This window comes from Meles meles, chromosome 1, assembly GCF_922984935.1.
Source record: "Meles meles chromosome 1, mMelMel3.1 paternal haplotype, whole genome shotgun sequence".
Lineage (NCBI taxonomy): Eukaryota > Metazoa > Chordata > Mammalia > Carnivora > Mustelidae > Meles > Meles meles.
The window spans coordinates 121,650,466-121,670,956 of record NC_060066.1 but is presented as its reverse complement, the minus strand read 5'-3'; positions in this window follow the sequence as shown (position 1 = coordinate 121,670,956).

Here is a 20,491-nt window from a genome sequence, read left to right as displayed (position 1 = left end):
TGAGTTACTGAGGGTGGACCTGAAGCACTGAGATGTCCCACTGGGAGATGTAGTGGTAGATAAAGTCTAACTCCACCTGGAAACCATTTCAGTCCTGGGGAGTGCTCTGGGCGGAGCAGTCACAGGAAGATAAGAGGAGACCTCCTAGGCTGAATGGAGAGACAGATTACTCTCTCATTCACCCCTGAAATATTAATTGAGCTCTTCTCTGGGCTAGGGACTATGTTAGGGGTTTGGGACACAGTGGAGAAGGCAAATAAAGTTCTGCTCTTAGGGAGCTCACAGTCTAACGAAGGACAGGCATGAACGGGTGAGGAGAGAGGGCTGAGTGTTCCAAAAGAGAAGTACAAGACGGAGTATAGGGAGTGAAGGACTAGGGCTGAGAACTAAGGGATTATTAATGGCTAAGAGGAAAAGAGGGAGAAAAGATTAACCCAGGCAGAGGTAACAGCTTGTGGGAAGGCTCAAGTCAAGGGTAGGCTCAAGACTTCTGAAAGAAGCTCAGCATTGCTGTAGAATATAGAAGTGGCCCATAAAAAAGAGGGGGAGGGAGAGGTGGCCAAGATATGGAGGGCATGAGGGGCTGTGATGATAAGGACTTCAGACTTCAGGAGTTAAACCAGTGAGAGCCATGATAAAAAATGTGCTTTTCAGTAAGATATTTGGGGTTGCTATGTGGCAATCACATAGTAGGGACCAGAGAGGACATTGTGTGGGTAGAAGATGATGGTGGCCTCCTTAGGGTGACAGCTGCCACTAGAGAGGAGTGGTCAGATTTTAGGGATATTTAGGAAGATTCTGGAGCTGAAGAAGAGAAATGGACCCAGGGACAACTTTGCTTTTTTCACTTAGATGATGCAGTGTATGGTCGAATTTGTCCCACGGGAAGTTGAGTTGTGGATTCATGGAGTGGAAGTTACTGTGGGTCCTCGATAAAGATGCCAAGTCATACAGGCTTGCCGAATAAAAGAAGGAATAAATCTGAACTTCAGAAAAATAACAAATAAATTTGTAGGATAAATCTGTCCTAAATATTACAGGAGACATAGTCATACTAAAACATTTTTTCATTGTTTAGCTGAAATTCAAATTCAACTGGGCATCCTATGTTGCTAAACCTGATAACCCTACAGGCCACTGTATGCATGGATCTGAGGCTCAGTAGAGAGTTCTAGACAGGGGTGTATACTTGACAATTGTCTGCATAGAGAAGAACTTGAAGCATTGGAAATGTAGAGGTGTTTAGGGTCAATACTTAGAGGAGACAAGGCCTAGGACAAGGTCTGATGAACGCCAACATTTAGGGTTTGGGTAGCAGAGAAAAAAGAAGGAGAAAAAAAGAGAATGTTCCAGATCTAAGAGTGGTAGAAAGGACACAGAACAGAAAAATCCACTGCACCAGGGCTAAAAGCTTAATTTAATATTAGAAAAGAACTTGTTTAAGTGTTGATGGGAAGGCATGAGTAGAGAGGGAGAAGCTGAAAACGAGGGAGAAGAGGAGAGAGGAAGGGTCCCTGAGATGACAGAAAGGAGGATTGAGACCCAGAAGATAAGCGCCAGGATTAGACAGTAGGATATTATCTTCCATTTCCCCAGGAGGCACGTGGAGGGTACAGGCGGGTGGATAGAACGGATGGCAGGATGGCGAAAGACTTCCTGCCTCGAGGTTCCTATTTTGTCTTTGAAGGAAGAGGTGATATCATCCACTGAGAATTAAGATGGAGGTAATCATGTAGAAGGTTTGAGGACAGGGGATAAGGCTTAAAAAGGTGGTTGTACAAGGAGTTGAATAGGTATTGCCTCGGGAGGGACCCAGTCAAGCTTGGTGACCACCAGTGATGTGGATCCAGTCAGCTTGCTGGTGTGGTCTTCCCCGGCAAGAAATCACCCCCGTCGTAGGTATGGTTGAGAGGAAAAGCAGAGCTCGTGGACCCATAGTTGGGTTTTTGCCAGGTGGTGCAACCAAGGGGAATTTACACACCGGGGAAGGATGAATGAAGTTCTGAGTTGCACAATCTAAGCCATGAGAGAGGAGGGTGAAGAAAGAGGAAAGATAGGGAGGAAGGGGTGGGGTGGGGGGAGCGGTGGACAGGTGCTTCAGATGGAGTCAGAAGACAGGTGCAGGCTAATGACTGACTGACAATGCAGAGAGGATAGAAGGGTATCAGAGTTAGTAATTTCAGAGGTGGGGGAGTTCTGGGTGGTGACTAGGTCTGGGGAGTGGTTATGGGAGTGGGTGGCCATGATACAGTGGGACAGAAAGTTGTCAGAGATAGAGAAGCCAAGCGACCAAGAGGCTAGGGTGTGGGCTGGGTCACATCACGGAGGCTGACATCATCCACAGTGACAGCACACATCTTGCATCTTGGCAACGCATCCCTGTTTGTCAGGCCACGTGGGTTGCTATGGTGGTGGGTGGGAAGAGGGGAGGTGGTGGTGGCTAAAACCAGGATGGGACTGGGAGATTTTGTGTGCTCTTTGAGCAAAACAGATTCCTCTGTGTCCTCCTAGGCTGAAGGCATCCAGCCTGTCAGCAATAGGCAGCAGGACTAAGAGAATCTTCTAGGAGTCCTCTTCTCAACGTTACTTAAGGAGCCCAAGGAGCCAGTACTGGTAACAACCCAGAATAGCATGCCTCATCTTCCTCCCCCAACACCAAGAGCTTGTGCCTTCTCTTGTGTTCTCTTGGTCACTCTGGCTAGAAAGTTCAGTCTGACTTCCCATTTCCCATATCAAATTGGTTATTCATTCTGCCTCTTCTGTTGCCAGTACCCCTGTTCTGATTCACATCATTGTCATCTGTCTCCCAACATTACAATGGCTTCCCAAGTGATTTCTCAGCACATCCTCCATCCTGACTTTCCCCAGCTTCTCCCCCTTTCTAGAAGCCAAGACCAAAGTGAAGACACTCCTAGCAATGTTTTTACCACACAGACCCTTCACAGCCATCAGTATAATCTTCCCAAAACACTGCTTGGTCTCCATGACTCCTGTTCTTAATACTTCCCAGAAGATCTCTGTGTCTACAGACCAAAGATCAAACTCCTTAGCATGGGCTCCATGATTCCTCTTGACCTTGCCCCATGTTCCTTGCCCCCCACATCTTCAGCTCCTCCCTCCAGCACCGTGTACCAGTCGCTCCAGGCTAGTTCATGTTTGCTGTAATAAGCCATATTCCTTCCTGTCTGTGGGGCTTTGTCCTTGCTGTCCCCTCAGCCTGGGATGTCCTTCCTCCCGTTCATTCTCCACCTCCATCCTCTAGGGCTACTGATCAGCCTTCATCTGATCCTCATATTCAGAATTAACTCCTTCCTCTCCAACGAAGCAGGAAAATGCCAAGATCTCTATTTAGCATGGATCTTCAGTCTTGTGATACAGTTAGCTGTTTAGAAGTCCTTTGTGTAACTTACCTTGTAAATATGTTTCATTTTGTGAGACTCTGAGGATAGGAAGAGAGGGCACTTGTCCCTGCCTTCATGGAGCTCGTGTCCTGGTGGGGGTCCTGGCTAGCTGACACGCAATGACAGAGCCTTGAGGCGCATGCTGAGATGGGCGAGACACCACCTTACAGTGGAGTTACCTGCGCACACCTGTTTCCCCCGGCAGAACCCACGTTGCTTGAGTTTAAAACGACACTTTATTCATCTGAGTCCCCATGCCCCCACCCAGAGCATGGAGTGTCATGAAAGCCCACCTGAGCCATCTGTTTGCATGAACCTCAGGCTCCTTGAAGGCAGGAGCTGTGTCTTCTTCATTCTTTCATCCCTTTTCCCTCCAGTGCCTTGCAAGAGGTCTGGCAGGGTCAACGTTTGCCACGATGAACTGAGAGAAAGACTTGTTCAGAAGTAGCAAGCGCTCTGGGGACCTGTGAGTAAACAGTTGGCCTGGGATGTGTCTCAGCCCAGACGAGTGCTCAGTATTCATGTGACTGCTGTCTAGACCCAGGCACCAGTGGGTCAGCTTGTCCTGCGAGGGGGGGGGGGGGCCTGAGGCTGGCTGACTGACAACACCTCCCAGCCCACCCTATAGCCACTCTCTTCCGAATGTGCCCCCCAGGCACAGGGAAGGGAAGCTTCCAGCAAGCAGAGGCAGGGACAGGAACTACAGGGAGCAGGCTAGAGTGACTCACTGGGAAAGGGGACTGGGGCACTGAGATGAGCAGTGGAAGCCTCCTGCCCCAGCTGGGATTGGCCCCATCTTGGTTTTAGAGGTGTGCCTTTGTAGTGGTGGCCTGAGCCACTGAGTCATCTTAAGGAGAGGACGGACCCACAGATGGAGGGAACCCGTTCCCTAAGTGTGGGGAGATGTGAGGGAAAGAGTTGTTCCTAGACCAGGTACAGAGGTCTCCGGGAGACTCTCTCCTCTCCCTTCAACCCACCCTCCCCAAATTTATCTGCAGGGAGCAGGGAGAACTTTTACGGAGAGTGCGAAGAAGTCCTATTGAAAGCTGGAAGGTGTCCTGCGTTCCAGGGCTGAGGAAATCCCCCCTGGGGTTCTATGGTTCCTACCAGGAAGTGGGGAATTCCCAGCAGCTCTGAGGGGAGGAGTGGAGGGAAGAAAGTGCCACCAGGTCAGCATTTCATTAGCAGGAGACCACTTCCTGAGGCAAATCCCAGTTTATTCCCTGGATGTAGACTTGGGCTGAGCTGCCTGCGGGGATCCAACGTTGTTCCTTCAAGGCTCGGGACCCAGGGTCCCTGGTTCCCACGGTTCCCACCTGAGGCAGGCTGCCCTACCCGCAACCCCTCCCAGGCATTCCCTGCCCTTCCTGGCTCCTCCTGGGTTCTTTCTCCTCCTCTCCTAGCACTCCTCCCTGGCCCTTCTTTATTCCCCTAAGTCTTCCTCTCATAGCCCCAGGAGTGATGAGAGGCAAGGGAGGCTAGGCTAGCTCTTTCTGTAGAAGGTCCATGGGGCAGGGGCACCGTGAGAAGAGCTAAGGTCTGGTCTGTGCCCGCCCGCTGCGCTCACTTTGCTGGGCTCTGGCTCTCCATCCGGGCAAAGCCACCCAGCTTTTTCTGAGCCTCAGCTTGTTGCTCTGTACAAGACTATCCCCTTTACAAAGCTGCTATGCAGAGCCACTGCATATAAGGACTCTGAAAATTTGCTTTAGATATTTAGTTATTCATTTATTCAAACATCCATCCCACACAGTATGTATCTATGCCTACTATGTGCCAAGCATTTTTCTATGTGCTAAGCATGTAGCAGTGAGGGGCACCTGGGTGGCTCAGTCAATTAAGTGTCTGCCTTTGGCTCAGGTCATGATCCCAGGGTCCTGGGATCGAGCCCCGCATTGGGGGGGGTGGGTCCCTGCTCAGTGGGGAGCCTGCTTCTCCCTCTCCCTTGTGGCTCCCCCTGCATGTACTCTCTTGGTCTTTCTCCCAAATAAATAAATAAATAAATAAATAAATAAAATCTTAAAAAAAAAAAGCATGTAGCAGTGAAGAAAATAGACAAAAATCTGTGTCCTCCTGGAGCTTACACTTCAGTAGGGAAGGTGAACAAGAAACTGACAAATAAATACGTATTTAATATAGAGTAGATATAATGTTCTGCCATGCAGAAAATTAAAGCAGGGTAAAGCAACAGAAGATGGGATGGCTCCCTCTTAGGATGTTCAAGAAAAGCCTCTCAGAGGAAGTGACATTTGGACAGAGACCTGACTATAGGGCAGGAGAGGGCCAGGTGACAGTCTGGAGGAGAGCATTCCAGGCAGAGGGAATAGTAGTGTCAATGCCCTGGGGCAGGGAGGCTCTTGGCCCAAGGACCAGCATGGAGCCCATGTGGCTGGAGTGGAGTGAGCAGGGCCAGCGTGGGGGGATGAGGTCAGAGGATAAGGCAGGGCCAGGGCCCCGAGGGCCTTGTTTTCCACATTAGGGAGTTTAGGTTTTATTCTAAGTAATGTTTTTGAGCAGGGGAGTGACATGATCTGATCTATGCTTTTGAGATTATTCTGCCTGGAGTTCACTGCTAAAGTGGGGCCAGGAGAGCCAGCAGGAGGCTGTGATCATCATTCATCACCACCGATGTCCCTATACCTCTGTTCCCACTGCCGGTTTCCATCAGGGGAGCTGGCACAGAGTCTAACACCTCTCCCATCTCTCCTCCTCTTCCCTTCCAGTCTCCCAGCTCATTCCTCACTGTGTCCGGGGTCTGGTCCCGCACTCCACAGAGGCTGCCGTCACAAGCCTGCTCCCAGGGGCCCTTCCAGCCTAGAACTATCTGGGTTCCCTCCTTCTGTTGGGACTCTGTGCTTTCTGGGAATCTTGGCACAGTATACACTACCTGAGGCTCCACTCCCCTGCCTGAGGTGTCAGCCTTTGCCTCAGCCCCTTCTCCCACTCGGTGTCCCCTTGACACCCTTCTGCCCCTGCTGCTGGCACAGCAGTCCCCTCCCCAGCGAGCTCTTCTATCACCTGTGTTCACCAGCTGCCTGCACTGCACAGCCCTCAGGTGCCTTCAAGGTGAGGGTGAACCAGACAGACTGAATCCTTGCCCTGAAAGAAGCTAAGTCCTGGGTGTAGAGACAGAAAAACACATCAGTGATTCACAATGGAAGGCTAGAGAGTGATTCACACTGTGGTGAAAACTGAAGCAGAAGAAGCAATTAGAGAGTGATGGGGTAAAGGGCTGTTCCAGAGGGATCCAAATCATCTGTGTGCACAAGGCATGTGGATGTATAAGGAAAGAGTGTTTCGGGCTGAGGAAAGAGCCAGTGCAAAGGCCCTGAGGTGAGAAATGAGCTTGTGAAGAAGGCCGATGTGACTGCAACAGGGAGGGGGATAGTGGATGGGACTGCTCATTGTATGACTCCAGCTTCTCCTTCGAGCCTCAGGAGCCAGTGTCCTGTGACTTTCTGGACTTCTTCAGCTAGAGGTTCCTTCTGCAGGCATCACTACAAAATCAGTGGGTTCAAAACAGAACCTGTTTTCATCCTCCCGAAACCTGTCCCTCTTCTTGTCCTCTAAACTGACCCCCAGTCCAGTAAACTGGGAGTAGCTGGGACTCCTCTTTCTGCCTTACCCCACACACCCAGAAAATCATGAGCCCCACTAAAAGCCCTTTAAAAATATTTCTTGTATCTGTCCCTCTCTCTCTCTAGGTCAGGTTCTCACCCTTGCTAGGAGGACTTTGCAAGGGTCTCCTAACTGGCTGACTTCTGAGAACTCTCTGATCAGAAAGATGGAACATACAGTGAGGTCAGCTAATCCTACAAGGCAGCACACACAATGTCAAGGGAGGGCTAGGGCTGGGTACAGTAAGCAGGAGGGCAAGGGTGGGCTTCGTGGAAGAGGGACATCTCACCATCTCCCAGTTTAATAACCATATACACCCAGGGCCTCCAATCTATCCCTGCACACGGACCTGTCTCGGGAGATCTAGCTTTGTCCGCCTCCGCCCCAGGGGCACCTGCTTGCCCTTGACTGCCCCTCGGAGAGCCCAGACTGAACACGGTCAGGTTTGCACTCATCACAGACTGCTCCTTGCGGCCGAAATCCCCCCTGCTTCATCAGCCATGCTGACTGCTTTCCCTGCCATCCAGCTAGGAAATCACCAAGTCCTCTTGGCTGGGAGGAGATCTGGACCCTTCCTCTGGGCCTCAGCTCCCGGGCCAACACTCAGTTCCAGCCACCATGCCTCTAGCCCAGACCACATAAATTGTCTCCTAAACAATGTCCGGGCTGCTTGCCCTCCTCCAATCTGTGGCCTTCATTGTCATGACTCTGGACCCTCTAAGGCTCCGGTCTGCTTAGTGTGAGGCTCTGTTGTAATAAACCTTGGGTCAGATTCTCGTGGCTCTGAGGAAAATTCCAAACGGTGCAGAGACACTGGGAAGCTCTCAGCCTCTTCTCCCAACATGCCCCCTTGCACTGTGAACTTCAGACGTTATGACCAATGTTCAGTTTCTAGATTATACCACCCCTTGCCTCGGGCCTTCCTATTTTCCTCTTCTGCCAGTCCCAACATCCTCACTGCCCCCCCTTCTCTCCCTGGTTCCCTTGCCTACTAACTCCTCCTTACTCCTCAAGAAATCAACACTGTCACCTCCTCCAGCAAGTCCTCCATGATCTGCTCAAGGCGGGGCCAGGTGCTCCTCCTAGGTGTTTCCCCAGCACCCTGAGCCCCCCCTTGCTACATTGCAAGTGTCTATGTATGTGTCTGCACCCTCCACAAGCCTGAATGCTTACCTTGTCTAGCTTGGTGGTAGAAACCTCAGCCCTCAGCCCAGGGCTTGACACATAAAGGTGTTCCGCAAGTATTTTTTGAACGGATACATGATGTGAGAGTGGAAATAGGGTTTAAAGTATGGGCAGGTCTGGAAAGGAAGAGACTTCAAGCAGCCAAAGGCAAAGGTGTGGAGGTGGCAATGGGCGCTCTTACATTCAGGAGTGAAGGAGCCACGCTGACTGGAGCCGAGGACATGAGGGGAGTGAGGGGCGATGAGGTAAAAAAGGGAGTTTGGGGCCAACCTAAGGCATTTGGACTTTATTCTAGAGGAAGTAAAGAGCCTCCAAAGATTGTAAGCAAGCTTGACATGGCCAAAGCCATGATTGAGAACATCAGATGGCCTAGAGACCACCCCCATTCGGGAGGCCCCAGCAGGTTACTGTGAGCCCCTCTCTCTGAGGGATGCCCTCAACTAGCCGCAGGCCCCTGGCAGTCTTGGGCTGTGGAAGGAAACTCACACACTGAGGCTTCCTCCTCCATTGGCAGAGGCTGATGGCCCTTCCCGGTGACTCACCCCAGAGGGGTCAGCTCTGAGCAGAAAGTCATTGTTGACAGGAAGAGGGGTCAGACTTTCCCTTCCCCAGCCAGCCTCCTGGGCACCAAGACAACAACACAGGACAACACAGAGGGGGAGGGAGGCCCCCGAACGGGCTGGGAGCACACCCACCCACCCCAACCCGTGCTGCTTGCCTCGCCGCTCGGGACCCACCGCGCCACATGACAGACAGTCTAACAACACCGGTTGTGGGTGAGTCAGGCCGTTCTAGAAACCCTCTTCCAGCGAGCTGGGGAGGCAGTGAAGGCCATGAAGGAGAGGGGAGGCACCCTTCTGGCCCTCCCAGGCCTGGCAGTGTGAAGGGGCCCCCACCGGCCCAGGCTGGTTCTGAGGCACGCCCTGTGAGGGAGACGCTAGACCCACGGAGGGCATCAGAGTCAGGACAATGTCTGGCAAGGCTTCTTAAGGAAGTGAGCACTGAAGGAGGGGACAGGGGCTCCAGGCCCCCAGAAGGGTGTAACCGGGAACTGGGACCAGGTCAGGAAACCCATCCCTCTGACATAGCGGCAGACAAGAGCAAACCTCCTAGAGCTGTTGCCATGGCAGGCTGGTTCCGACTCCAAACGCTCTTGGAGTTTAGCATGTGTTCTCCACAGAAGATCGATGTCACATCGCCTTGTTCCTGGGCTCAGCCGTGCCACAGAAGTCTGTGTGGGCCATGATGTTTGGTGAGAGAAGGCTGTGGCGTCCACCGTTGATGATGCTATGGGGTTCACTTAACATTTGGTTAAGAGGGTAGATCTCATGGTAAGTGTTCTTACCACAAAAATAAAACAAAGCGAAAGAAAACACCAAGGGCCACATAGAAACTTTTGGAAGTGGTGGCTATGTCCACTACCTTAATTGTGGTGATGGTTTCACAGGCATAGGCATATGTCCAAACTCACCAAATCATATGCATTAAATCTGTACAGTTTTTTTCTATATCAATTATACCTCAATAAAGATTTTTTAGAAAGAAAGAGAGAGAAGTTGTAAATTTGGGTGTGAAGGAAAGGAAGACGGGGGACATGAAACAGAGTCCAGAAGACATAGGTACATAGGCATTTTCTCAACCCACAAAAAGTTAGGGAACCATGCACGGGGGGGACAGGACTCCCAGGTTTTCTTCCAGTTCCAGGGTCTCCCCATTCCCTCTGTCTGGAGGTCCAGCCTCCCATGCACAGAAGGATGTGGAATCCGACCCTCCTGCTCACGCACTGGACGGCAGAAAGGGAGTGCCTCTGGCTGCAGGTAGAGGGGAACTGGCTGCCACAAGCCTGGGACCTGAGGGTAGATGTGAAGAGCAGAGGCAGGTGCCAGGCCTGGGCAGCAACGGCTCTGACTTAGGCAGTGGGAGGAGAGGAGGGGAGTAGCGGAGCTGGGCAGACAGGTGGTGTGTTGAGCAAAAGGATATATCCGTGGAGAGGGGCTGAGGACCAAGAGGGTGAGGAGACATGTGCCCCCTCCGGCCATTGTGGTACCGGAGCTGGAGGTCAGAAGACACCCAGATTTTCCTTTCTGTCCTGTCCTTCCTCTTCCTCTCCCTCTTCCTGGTCCTCTTAGAACCGTAGCCCCTGCTATCGGTCCAGAAATGGGCTATGGGGTGGGAGCGAGAGCTGCTGTGTCTTCAGCCTGGGATCCTCTTCTTCCAGTGGCCACATGGTGGGCACCTCGTCACAGGGGTCTCGGCTTAAATGTCACACACTCTGGGAGGCCACCCTCAGTGCACCTGTCATGGAGGTCACTCTGACATCACTGCCCCAGCCCCGATTCCATTCTCTTCATATCCCTGACCACCACCTGCTCTTCTCCCTGATTAGTTTCTGCGTTTCTTCCCTCTCCCCCCACCTCCCCCCAATAATGCTACTCCACCTGCTCAGGGACCTGGTCTGTGTGGCTCAGAGCTGTATCCCCAGAACCCAGACCAGTGCCTGGTCCAGAGTAAGTACTCAAAACTTTAATTTACTCATGAACAAATAATAACTGCTAACACTGGGGTGCCTGGGTGACTCAGTCCGTCAAGCATCTGACTCATGATTTCCGCTCAGGTCATGATCCTGAGATCAAGCCCCGTGTGGGGTTCCAGCACGGGGCCTACTTAGAATTCTCTCTCTCCCTCTCCCTTTGCCCCTTCCCCCTGCACACACACACACATGCATACACACACACACACACACACACACACACAGACTCTCTCTCTCTCAAATAAATCTTAAAAATAATTGTTAATACTTATTGAATGCTTACTATATGACAAACACTTTCTTCATGCCTTAACTCGGGCTCAGCAAACTACAGGCTTCGGGCAAAGTTGGCTCTCTGCCCACATTTATCAATAAAGTTTCATTGCCCTGCTTGACCGATCATGCATGTACTGTCTAGGGCTGATTTTGAGATACACTGGGAGAGTTGAATAGTTGTGACCCAAACCGTAGGGCCAGAAAACCAGAAATGTTTACTAGCTGGCACTTTACAGAAAGGGCTGCTGGCCTCCGTGTTAACTCATTCAAGCCTCACCGGTACCACCGAAGCCAGTGCCGTTCTTATTGCCATTTTACAAATAGGGCAACTGAGGCACAGAGCACTTGTCCCAGGTTATACAGTGAGTACAGAGGTTGGATTTGAAGCCAGACAGTCTTGCTCTGAGGCCCATATTCTTAGGTAGCTGCCAAGAGCCATTACCTTTCTAGGAAGAGATAAGAAGGGAAGGAAGATCAGGAGTGTCTGGGGCGTCCTGAGGGTCAGCCTATAAGAAAGGAAAGGAAAATGGAAAGTAAGGAAAGCTAGGGCAGCTGGAAGGCCAGCAGACCCTTTAGGACACTGGGCTGTTTCTTTTGAGATCTGACCTGCCTGAGACCCAGAGCTCTCAAATGCTGTTCCTTGGAGCAGGAGTCCCACCCCTACATAAAGACCCATCTGAAGGGTGAGTGTAGAATGTCCTCCATTTAGGACTTGAGGTTCTGACATTCTTCTTAAACTTTATACCTGTGGCTCCTGCTACTGCTTGTGTCTAGGAGAACAGAAGATCCCATGGTCTCTGTGTTGGCACAGGCAAGGATGATCTTAGGTGGCACATACTACCTTCTTCTTCTTTTTTAAGTTGCACAAAAAAGGTTTTGGTTTCTAGAGGCTCCGCCATGTGAACATGTTTGAGAGCTTCCTATTCTGATGTTGAAATTTGGATATCATTCAACCCAGAGGTTAAAGAAAACAAGAAGAAAATCTTCTAGAATCAGAGGATGCTTTGCAGCTTTGGGAATCACAGCCTTACGCAGGAAGAGGTCTCCTAGCAGAGCTGGAAGCTTTTCCTTGCTGATAAATGCAGAAATGCAGAAAGAAAGGAAGAAAGAAAGAAAGAGAGAGAGAAGGAAATGGAGAAAGAAAGAAGGGAAGGAAGGAAGGGAGGCAAGAAGGAAGGAAGGAAGGATGGTAGGTAGGAAGGAAAGAAAAGGGAAGGGAAGGAAAGAAAAAAAAGGGAAAAAAAGAGAGAAGAAAAGAAAAACAAAGGAGGGGCAAACCAGAGAGGAGTGAGCCAAGCCTAGCTGAGCTGGTGGGCTCTGTCCAGGCAGGACCGCCTGATCGGCACACAGCATCTCTTGGAAGGAGCACTTTGCCAGGAACAGTGGAAAAGCACTCTACTTCCAAACTTCTGACCTTTGGAGTCTGCTTTAAAGTTCACCTAGCTCTTTCACATTTGTTGCTGCACTTGCTTCTGACAAGTCCCTGAGGGAGGTGTTACTTTTATCCCTATCAGAGAGACTACAGGATTTGCCAAAAGTCACACAGCAAATGGCATCAGATGACTGTCTTTCCTTTGGATGGGCTCCTTGCTCATCAGACAACCTCCTGATGACTCACAGGTGAGCCTGATAAAGGGACAGGTGCTCTAGGTGGAGACTTAGGGGGTTCTATTCATTTGTGGAGGTCTCTGCTGCCTTCCCAGGATCCTAGACCTGGCCCAGAACGGGTGCTCTCTAAATATTTGTGGAGAGTATAAAAATGACATGTTCCTTCTCTGGAGGAGTGGCCAGCCTGGTGGAAGAGGTAGGGCTGGTACACATAGAAGGCTAGAATAAGCTAGAACATGAAAAGGGCCCTCAGAGGGATAGCAATGCCACTGGAGGCTGGAAAGGAGGAAAGCAGGTGGGCTGGGGGAACAGGAATTCTGGGAGGAGTGTCGAATGTTCTTGAAGGAGGGGTTCTTTTCCACAGGTGGGCATGGATGGGCGTAGGTACACAGTGACAGTTCGGTGGTCCAGCCCCTGCCCACCTGACCAGCAAATCCCGTGTTGCCCACACCCAGCCATGCCAAACCAGTGTCCCGTCTGCCCCTCTGTGCTCACCACTCCCACTGGCTGGAACACCCCTCCCTTACCCTCCCTCCTCTCCTCCCCGGTGTGGAGGGTGGGGGTGTGGAGGGTGGAGGTGTGGGGGAGTGTGCCCCTCCCCTCCCTATTAGCCATCCTGACCCCCTCCAGCTAGCGCTCCCATGGCAACCTGGGCTTCCTGCCTTTGGCCCTAACTCAGGGAAGGGGCGGGGCACCGAGCCGGCTGCTTCCTTGCCTCACCCCCTCCAGCCCCTCAGAACTGTGAGCTCCTTGAGAATGGACTGTCTTTTATTTTAGAAATTCCAGCAACTAATCTTCAGCTGGGCCAGGGTAAACATTGAATAAAGATTCATCGATTAGGGGCGCCTGGCTGGCTCAGTCAAAGAAGTATTGACTCTTGATCTCTGGGTTATGAGATTGAGCCCGACACTGGGTGTAGAGATTATCTAAATAAATAAGACTTAAAAAAAAAAAAAAGACTCATGGAGTGGATGGGTATCCAATTTTTGTGGGGCCTGCGGGTGGATAATGAAAGCTAAGGCTGAAGCGGGAGACTGGCACCAACCCGAGGAAGGCTGGCCATCAGGCCATCGGGCAAGGTGGGAGTCGGGGATGGGTGACCACGGAGACACTGGAGTACTAGGTGCCTGCAGTAGCCGAGGGTGTCCACTGACAGGATGGCCGGACATGAGGGCTGGAGCAGAGAAAAGAGAGACCACCAGGGAGGAAGGCCTGAGGGCTGCTCCAGCATCTTGTCAGCAGGTGTCGGGGGCATTTGATGAGCCTGCACGAGCCCCCCAGGTTCTGCTCACACCTGGGCTCACTGACAGAGTGAGTTCAAACCCTGCAGCTCGGCCTCTGGCCAGAGCCGTGACCTCACTCTAGCGCAGAGGGCCTGTAACAAGCATGTGACCCAGCAGCCAGCCAGGGCCCAAGCAGCAGGAAGGGAAGGGAGAAGCTCAGTTTAGGAGCTGGGGAGGGGAGGAGGACAGGGGACAGGGGGCTCGACGTGGGGTCGTCTTTTCCAGATGAGGAGTGACCTGGTTTCTTGAAGTCCGTTCTTTCGTTTGTCCATTAATTCATCCATTCAACAAACTTCTATTGAGGGCCTAGATTAAGTGCTGTGGAGAGAGAAGTTCAAGGACAAGGGTGGGGGGATCGAGGTGGGGAGGGAAAGAGGAGGGTCCGAAGTTCGCTGCCTCATTCAAAGAGGCAAACAGTTATTGAGCATTATCAGGGAACTCCTGTGGCTGTTGTTCCCACCTCCAAGAGGTCCTGGTTTCTTTCTGCCCAGCCTGCTGCCCCAGCCCAACCCTCCCAAGCCCTCTTGTTGAAATCATCTGTCTGAAGATGTCTGAAATATCCCCTCCCTTCCCATTTGCTGTCACCGGGAATGCTTTCTCCCTCCACTGGGCCCCATGGTGCTTTGGTTTTTGTCTCTCCCTTTTGTATGTCTGCTTCTCATCCTTCCTCCAGTTAAACTACGAGAATCTTAAGGATGGAGACAGCTTTCTATCTCCTGCAGGACCCAAGTACACTAGGTGCTCAGCAGAAGTTTGTTGAATGGATGCATTAATGAACGAAGGAACGGCCTTCAAGAACACAGGTCATTTCTCATCTGGAAAAGACCACCCCCCTCCCAACCCCTGTCCCCCGTCCTGTTCTCCACACCCCCCTACTCCTAGCTGAGCTCCTTCCTTCCATTCCTGGGCCCCTCAGAACTAAGAACAGCACCCTAAGCTCAGAAAACATCCATCGAATGGAGATGGATCCCATCCTGGCACCCACCCCAGCTTCCTTGGTGGCTCCTCAAGGTAAAGTCAAATGTCACATGTGACCTACAAGCCTGTATGCCTCTCTCCCTCTGTGTTCTTCCTCCTTTGCTCTAGTCATTCCAGAGTAAGTATACTGTCCAAAGCCCGCTGCTCTGTGGCTCACCTTTCTTGACCTTTGTGCATGTCCTTCCCTGTGGAATGTCCTTTCCCCATTTCTGCCCCTGGTACATTTCTGCTCTTGATGCAGCTCAAAGATCTTCTCCTCCTCCTAGGAGCCTTCCTGGCTCTCTTGCCACCCATACCTTCCCTTAACACTGTCGGACACTGCTGCTCTGTGAAGGAAGAGTGTGTTTACAAGCTCTTTGAGGGTACGGACAAGTCTTGTTTGATGACTTTAGCCTTAGTGCCAAGGGTCCAGGCAGCTGGTAGGTGCTCCCTAGAAGTTCTGCATGAGTTAATTAATGTCTGAAGAAATGCTAGTGATTTCAGAGACACCTGTCTAATTTTTCTCTTTGGTCCTGGCTCCCAGTGGCAAAAAGGGTTGGGGAAACTCCCTGAAGACACCACATCTGGGATGATGTGAGCCCACAATCCAGGACTCCCCCCCAAAACTCAACTCTAAGAAGATCCCTCTTTCAAGTTGGCTTAAAAAAAAATCAGGCATAGAGTCCATGGTCTTATTTTTAACATCCAAGGAAGAACTGGAATATGATTTTTATTGTTGTGTTCTAAAAATATATTTTCTATGGTTTTTGCTTATTCACAATAAAATAGCTTTTGGCATGACAGCGTTCTTGCGTAAGTGAAAATACAATTTCATGAAATAGCATTTTGTGCTATTTCAGGGAAGCAACTATCTGACCTAAGGAGGGGGTGCAGGGAGCTGGGGGGGGTGCTCCAGGCAAGATGGTCCCATCCCCTGTAGAGCAGCCCAGGGCCTGGCGCCGGGAGGTTTGGAGTTTCCAACTTTTTGAGGGATGTCGGCACCAGAGTCTGGGATCAGTCATCCGCAATCAATCAGCAAATATTTATTGAGTGATTCCAGCACTGGGAGCTGCAGCTGAGTGGAACGGAAGATCCTTGCGAGCCTGGGTTACTTTTCATGGCAAGTTCCTCTGGCCATATCATCACTACTACTCCAATGAAAAACTGTAACTGACATTCAGTGCAACCCTTGTCCACGCGACCAGGGTCTGCTTTTTATCTTCTACTGACTTTTCACCAACTATCTAAGGCAGGTAGCATTATTTCTACCGATCAGATGAGAGAAACTGAGGCTCCAAAGAGGTTCTCCCAGCTGGAGAGTAGCAGATCTGGGATCTGAGTGTGGCTTCTCTGGTTTCAGACCCGAAGTCCTTAGTAATGATAGCCAACATCTGGCGGAGTCTTGCAAGAGTACAGGAGTATTTTCCAGGAAATTTCTAATTGGATCCTATCGCTATCATGTGAGGTCACAGTGATTATAATGCCCATTTAAGAGATGAGCAAACAGAGGCTCAGGGGATTCTAGCAACTTACCCAAAAGTCTGTGCTGGTGAAATATATATGCAGAACTTAAGCTGTAGCCAAAGCCTGTGTTCCTTTGGGCGTAGCAGAAGGATCATGGAGTTTGGGTCCCGCCCAGCTTTTAGCAAAGTACTAGAATTCTAGGAAGAGGATTTCATTCTAGGAAGGAAATTCTCACCTAACAGCCCCAAAGAGCCTTCGTGCCACACCGTAGCCTTGCCTGGACTCTGCTCCAGATGCCTGTCTGGGGGAAGAGAGAAAGTAAGGGACTCTTAGGCCGGATGACTGGGCCACTCCAGGAGCCCAGCTGGGGAACAGGAATGTGAGGGAGGGGGAGGGAGCTGAGCCAGGCTCCCGAGGAGCAGGAGGCTTTCCAATGAATGGACCATTGGTGGTTGCGGTTATGTGGGCCAATTGTGGTTAGGAGAGGGAAGAGGCTCCCAAGGAACACTGCATTCCTGCTCCTGTCAGCAACTCAGAGAGCTCTGGACAGGGCGGGAGCACAGGCCCATCCATCCCTCTGGGCTCCAGGGTTAAGCCAGTGCCCTGCACCCTCCTGGCCTCCAGAGCAGGGCTGCAGCCACCACAGGGCCCAGGGGAACCTTCACCCAGTCCCTCCCCTGCTGGCAACCCTGAAGGGCAACCAGCCTTGGCCTGGAGCATCCCTACCCCTCTCCCACTTGTTCCCCCAGCCCAAGCACTGCTGAGGAAACATTAGCCCAGCCACCCTGGAGTCCTCTTTTAATTGAGCATGGGGTAAGAGACGACTGGTCAGAAGATGCAGTGCCCTCTTGACCGAAGGCTTCTCCCCCTTGCAGAGCACCTACAGTATTCCAGACAGTATTCTAAGGATTGGACACATAATAACAACTTTATAGAAGCCCTTTGCAGAAGATGCCATTATTATCCCCATTTTATAGATGAGGAAACTGAGGCATAGAAAGTATATGTAACCTACGTGGGGTCATAGCGCTAGCAGGAGGCAGAGTGGAGTTTCGACCCAAAAGATACAGCTACAGAACTGATCTCTTGCACGCCCCCCTCCCTGGCTGCAGTGGGGAGGGCTCCTCTGACTCACCCTTCTCCCTGGAGAACAGTGCACAGCACCTGCCAACAGGAAGACTTGCCACCGGGCTCCTGGAGGGCCTACTGCTGGGCCAGGGCTGCTCCCCTGGCCTGGAGTTTAGGGCAGACACAGAGATGAGTGCTGCAGGCTGGAGTGGGAGTCACTCATACCTCTCCTTCCCTTACACAGGGGAATCCTGGAAAGGCTTTCCCTCCCACAATCACGCCCCTGCTCCCAGGGTGGCCGATCGAGGTGGGGGGTAGGGTGGCGGGGAGCAGGACATCCAGCACAGTCTGGCCCTCCAGTGAGGAAGGCTCCTCTTGGATTTCCCAGTCGGCCTCAGGCAAACCAACACAGAGAACCCAGGCAAGCAATCCCCTTAAATCACAGGGAGCAGAAGGAAGGGGTCTGGCACCTGAACTCTTCCAACCCTCAGGCTCTTCTCTCTTTAGGTTTCTGACTCCCTGCAGTGACTTCCAGAAGCCAAGACGCTGGCCCTTGGGGCACCTGGGACCTTTCCGGGTCATGACTGGCCCTGCCATGCGTCAGACTTCCTGGTGGCCTACGAGCCCAGGGATGTCATTCAGCTGGCCTGGATGAGCACAGGAGCCAGCATGTAACACGAACTCAACAGTGACCGTGCTTATTGCATTAACAGATGAATACAGAGAGCGTAGGTTTTACTTCCTGTTTCCAGGTAACTCTGCCCCATTTGTTCTGAAGTCACGCAGGACCAAAGATAGGAAGTGGGCCTGTGTGCTGCTTGGACACCAGCAGACACCTCATCCTCCTTGTGATTCTCTTTTTCCAATGAAGACTGGAAAAAAATTTCCTTCTAGACATTTCCTCAGCTGAGGGGTTGTGACTCTAGGCAGGGTGGGGAGGGGCACCTGGGAAGCCCAAACTGGCTGTGGGTGGGTTGCTTAATTTCTAGATTACATTGATCAGCTCTGAAGAGTTCATGAGAGCTGCCTGAGAGGGCCCATTGCTGCCCACATCCAGGAGACGGTGCCCAGCCTGCTTGTGGCAGGAAGCAGAGGGCAGAGCGGGACCCCTGATCCAGACAGCCTCCCACCAGTGACTCCGGGTGGCATGCTATGACACCAGCACAGGTATTTCCCCAGCTTCATGGTCAAGGGGGATAGCAGGCTCTCCCCCCAGCCAGGTGAAGAGGGCTCTTAACATCTACCTTGGTAGTTTTCCACAAAGTGGGCTCTTGTTCATTTATCAAATACAAAGTCTTCACGGCAGAGGCCTAGGAAGCCAGCTGGCTGAGAGTTACCATTCCCATTGAACTGATGAGAAATCCTGCCAAAGATCCTTCCATTATGGCTGCTTTACACATTTCGTGCCCCCCCACCAAGCCTCTTAAAAGCAGGGAAGACATGTTTAGAAGGGCAGCCTAAAGTGGGGCAGGACCAGAGATGGGATACCTAACTCGGTCAGCCCGAGGTCTTAACACCTTCTGGCCCTCAGGAGCACCTTGTCAGGAGCATGGGGGCAGGAAAGCAGTATTCCTCCTCTAGCCCCCAGCATCCAAGGCTGCTGCTATACACACACACACACACACACACACACACACACACACACACACCAGCCACTTCCCAAAGAGCCATAGGGCCACACTGATGAAGGAAAGAGAGAAGGAAAGCGCGGAGGGAGGAGGAAGGAGGGAGGATGGAAGGGAGAAAGAGAGAAAAGGAGAAAGAAGGAAGAAAGGAGAAAGGAGGGGGAGAGGAAGAGAGGGAGGGGGAGAAAGAAAGGGCAGAAGAAAGAACCAGCAAGGAAGCCCATTGTGATGGAAGTCAGCTCCCTGGAAAGGATCTCAAGGGAATATTGCCTGTCAAGTAATTTCAAGGAAATGACATGTCAACGCCTAGCAAATGAGGCTTTCCTCCCACTTCCTGCCATCCACCTCCATTTCTCTTTTCAGCCTCTCTCCTCCCACCCTTGGTTCATCCCTCTGGTAAGCAGGGTCCCTCTCCCACTCTCTTGACCTCCTCCAGGGTCAGCCGAATGCTGCCCTCTTGATGATGCTGCATTAGGAAAGCATCGAAACCAAAATCTTGGATTGTTCCAAATTCCTCCGAGCCTCCCCAGTGACCCAGCTCCGGACATGACTCCCCCGGAAGTCAGTGTGGAGAATGGCAGCAAATCTGACTGGGGAGAGCTCATGGGACCCGGGGCTGGTTCACTCTAGGCCTCACTCTTAAAGCCCTCACCCCAGACTACACCGACTTGTGCAGTCCTCTGGAGGAGGCGCCTTTACCTGTCTGGGCCTTCACTTGCTCACTCAAGGCAACTGGGGATGCAAATGTTTCTAGTTTTGTGGTTCCAACACTCCCTGCCTGTGGCTGGGCACAGGCAGGCCTCCCCTGGTGTGAACAGCTAAGGAGCTGTGTGCACGTGGAATTGTCCTTCTGGCCTCGCCTGCCCAAGGTCTCCCAGGCAGATGGGCGGGGAGAGGGAGCAGGAGTATTGGCCCAGTGCGGGAAAGAGCACAGGAGATGCAGCCCAGGGGAGCCCATCAGGCACACCGTAAAGAAGCTCTTGGAGCCTCGATTTCCCCGTGTCCTGTGGTAAAGCACATATGAAGTCAAGCAGAATCACAGCCTCTCCTTTTAAGGAAACAGACATGAGACAGCTGTGAGTCTGGCTGTGGCGTCCTGGTGATCCTGGGTCCTCCTGGTCCCTCTGCGGCTGGGGGCAGACAGAGCTTCCCAGCATCCCACAGCCTGAGATTCCAAAGTGTTCTTTCATAACGAAGCATTTGTTCCATGCCGTCGCCTGCCCTAGAGACTTCCATGTGTCGCCCATTTGACCTCACAACCATTCCTTGGGGGAAAGGGCTTGCCATTGTCATTGCACAAATGGGGAAAGAAGGGCCCAGAAGAATTCAGGACTTTGTTTAAAGTTACACCGCAAATGAGTGGCAGAGCTGGGACTGAAATCTGGCTCTGGGACTCCCAAGTCCACTGCACCACTGTTGTGTCATTGCTCACGGCCCCTGTGAGCAGACAGACAAGAATAATAACAAGAATAACTACAA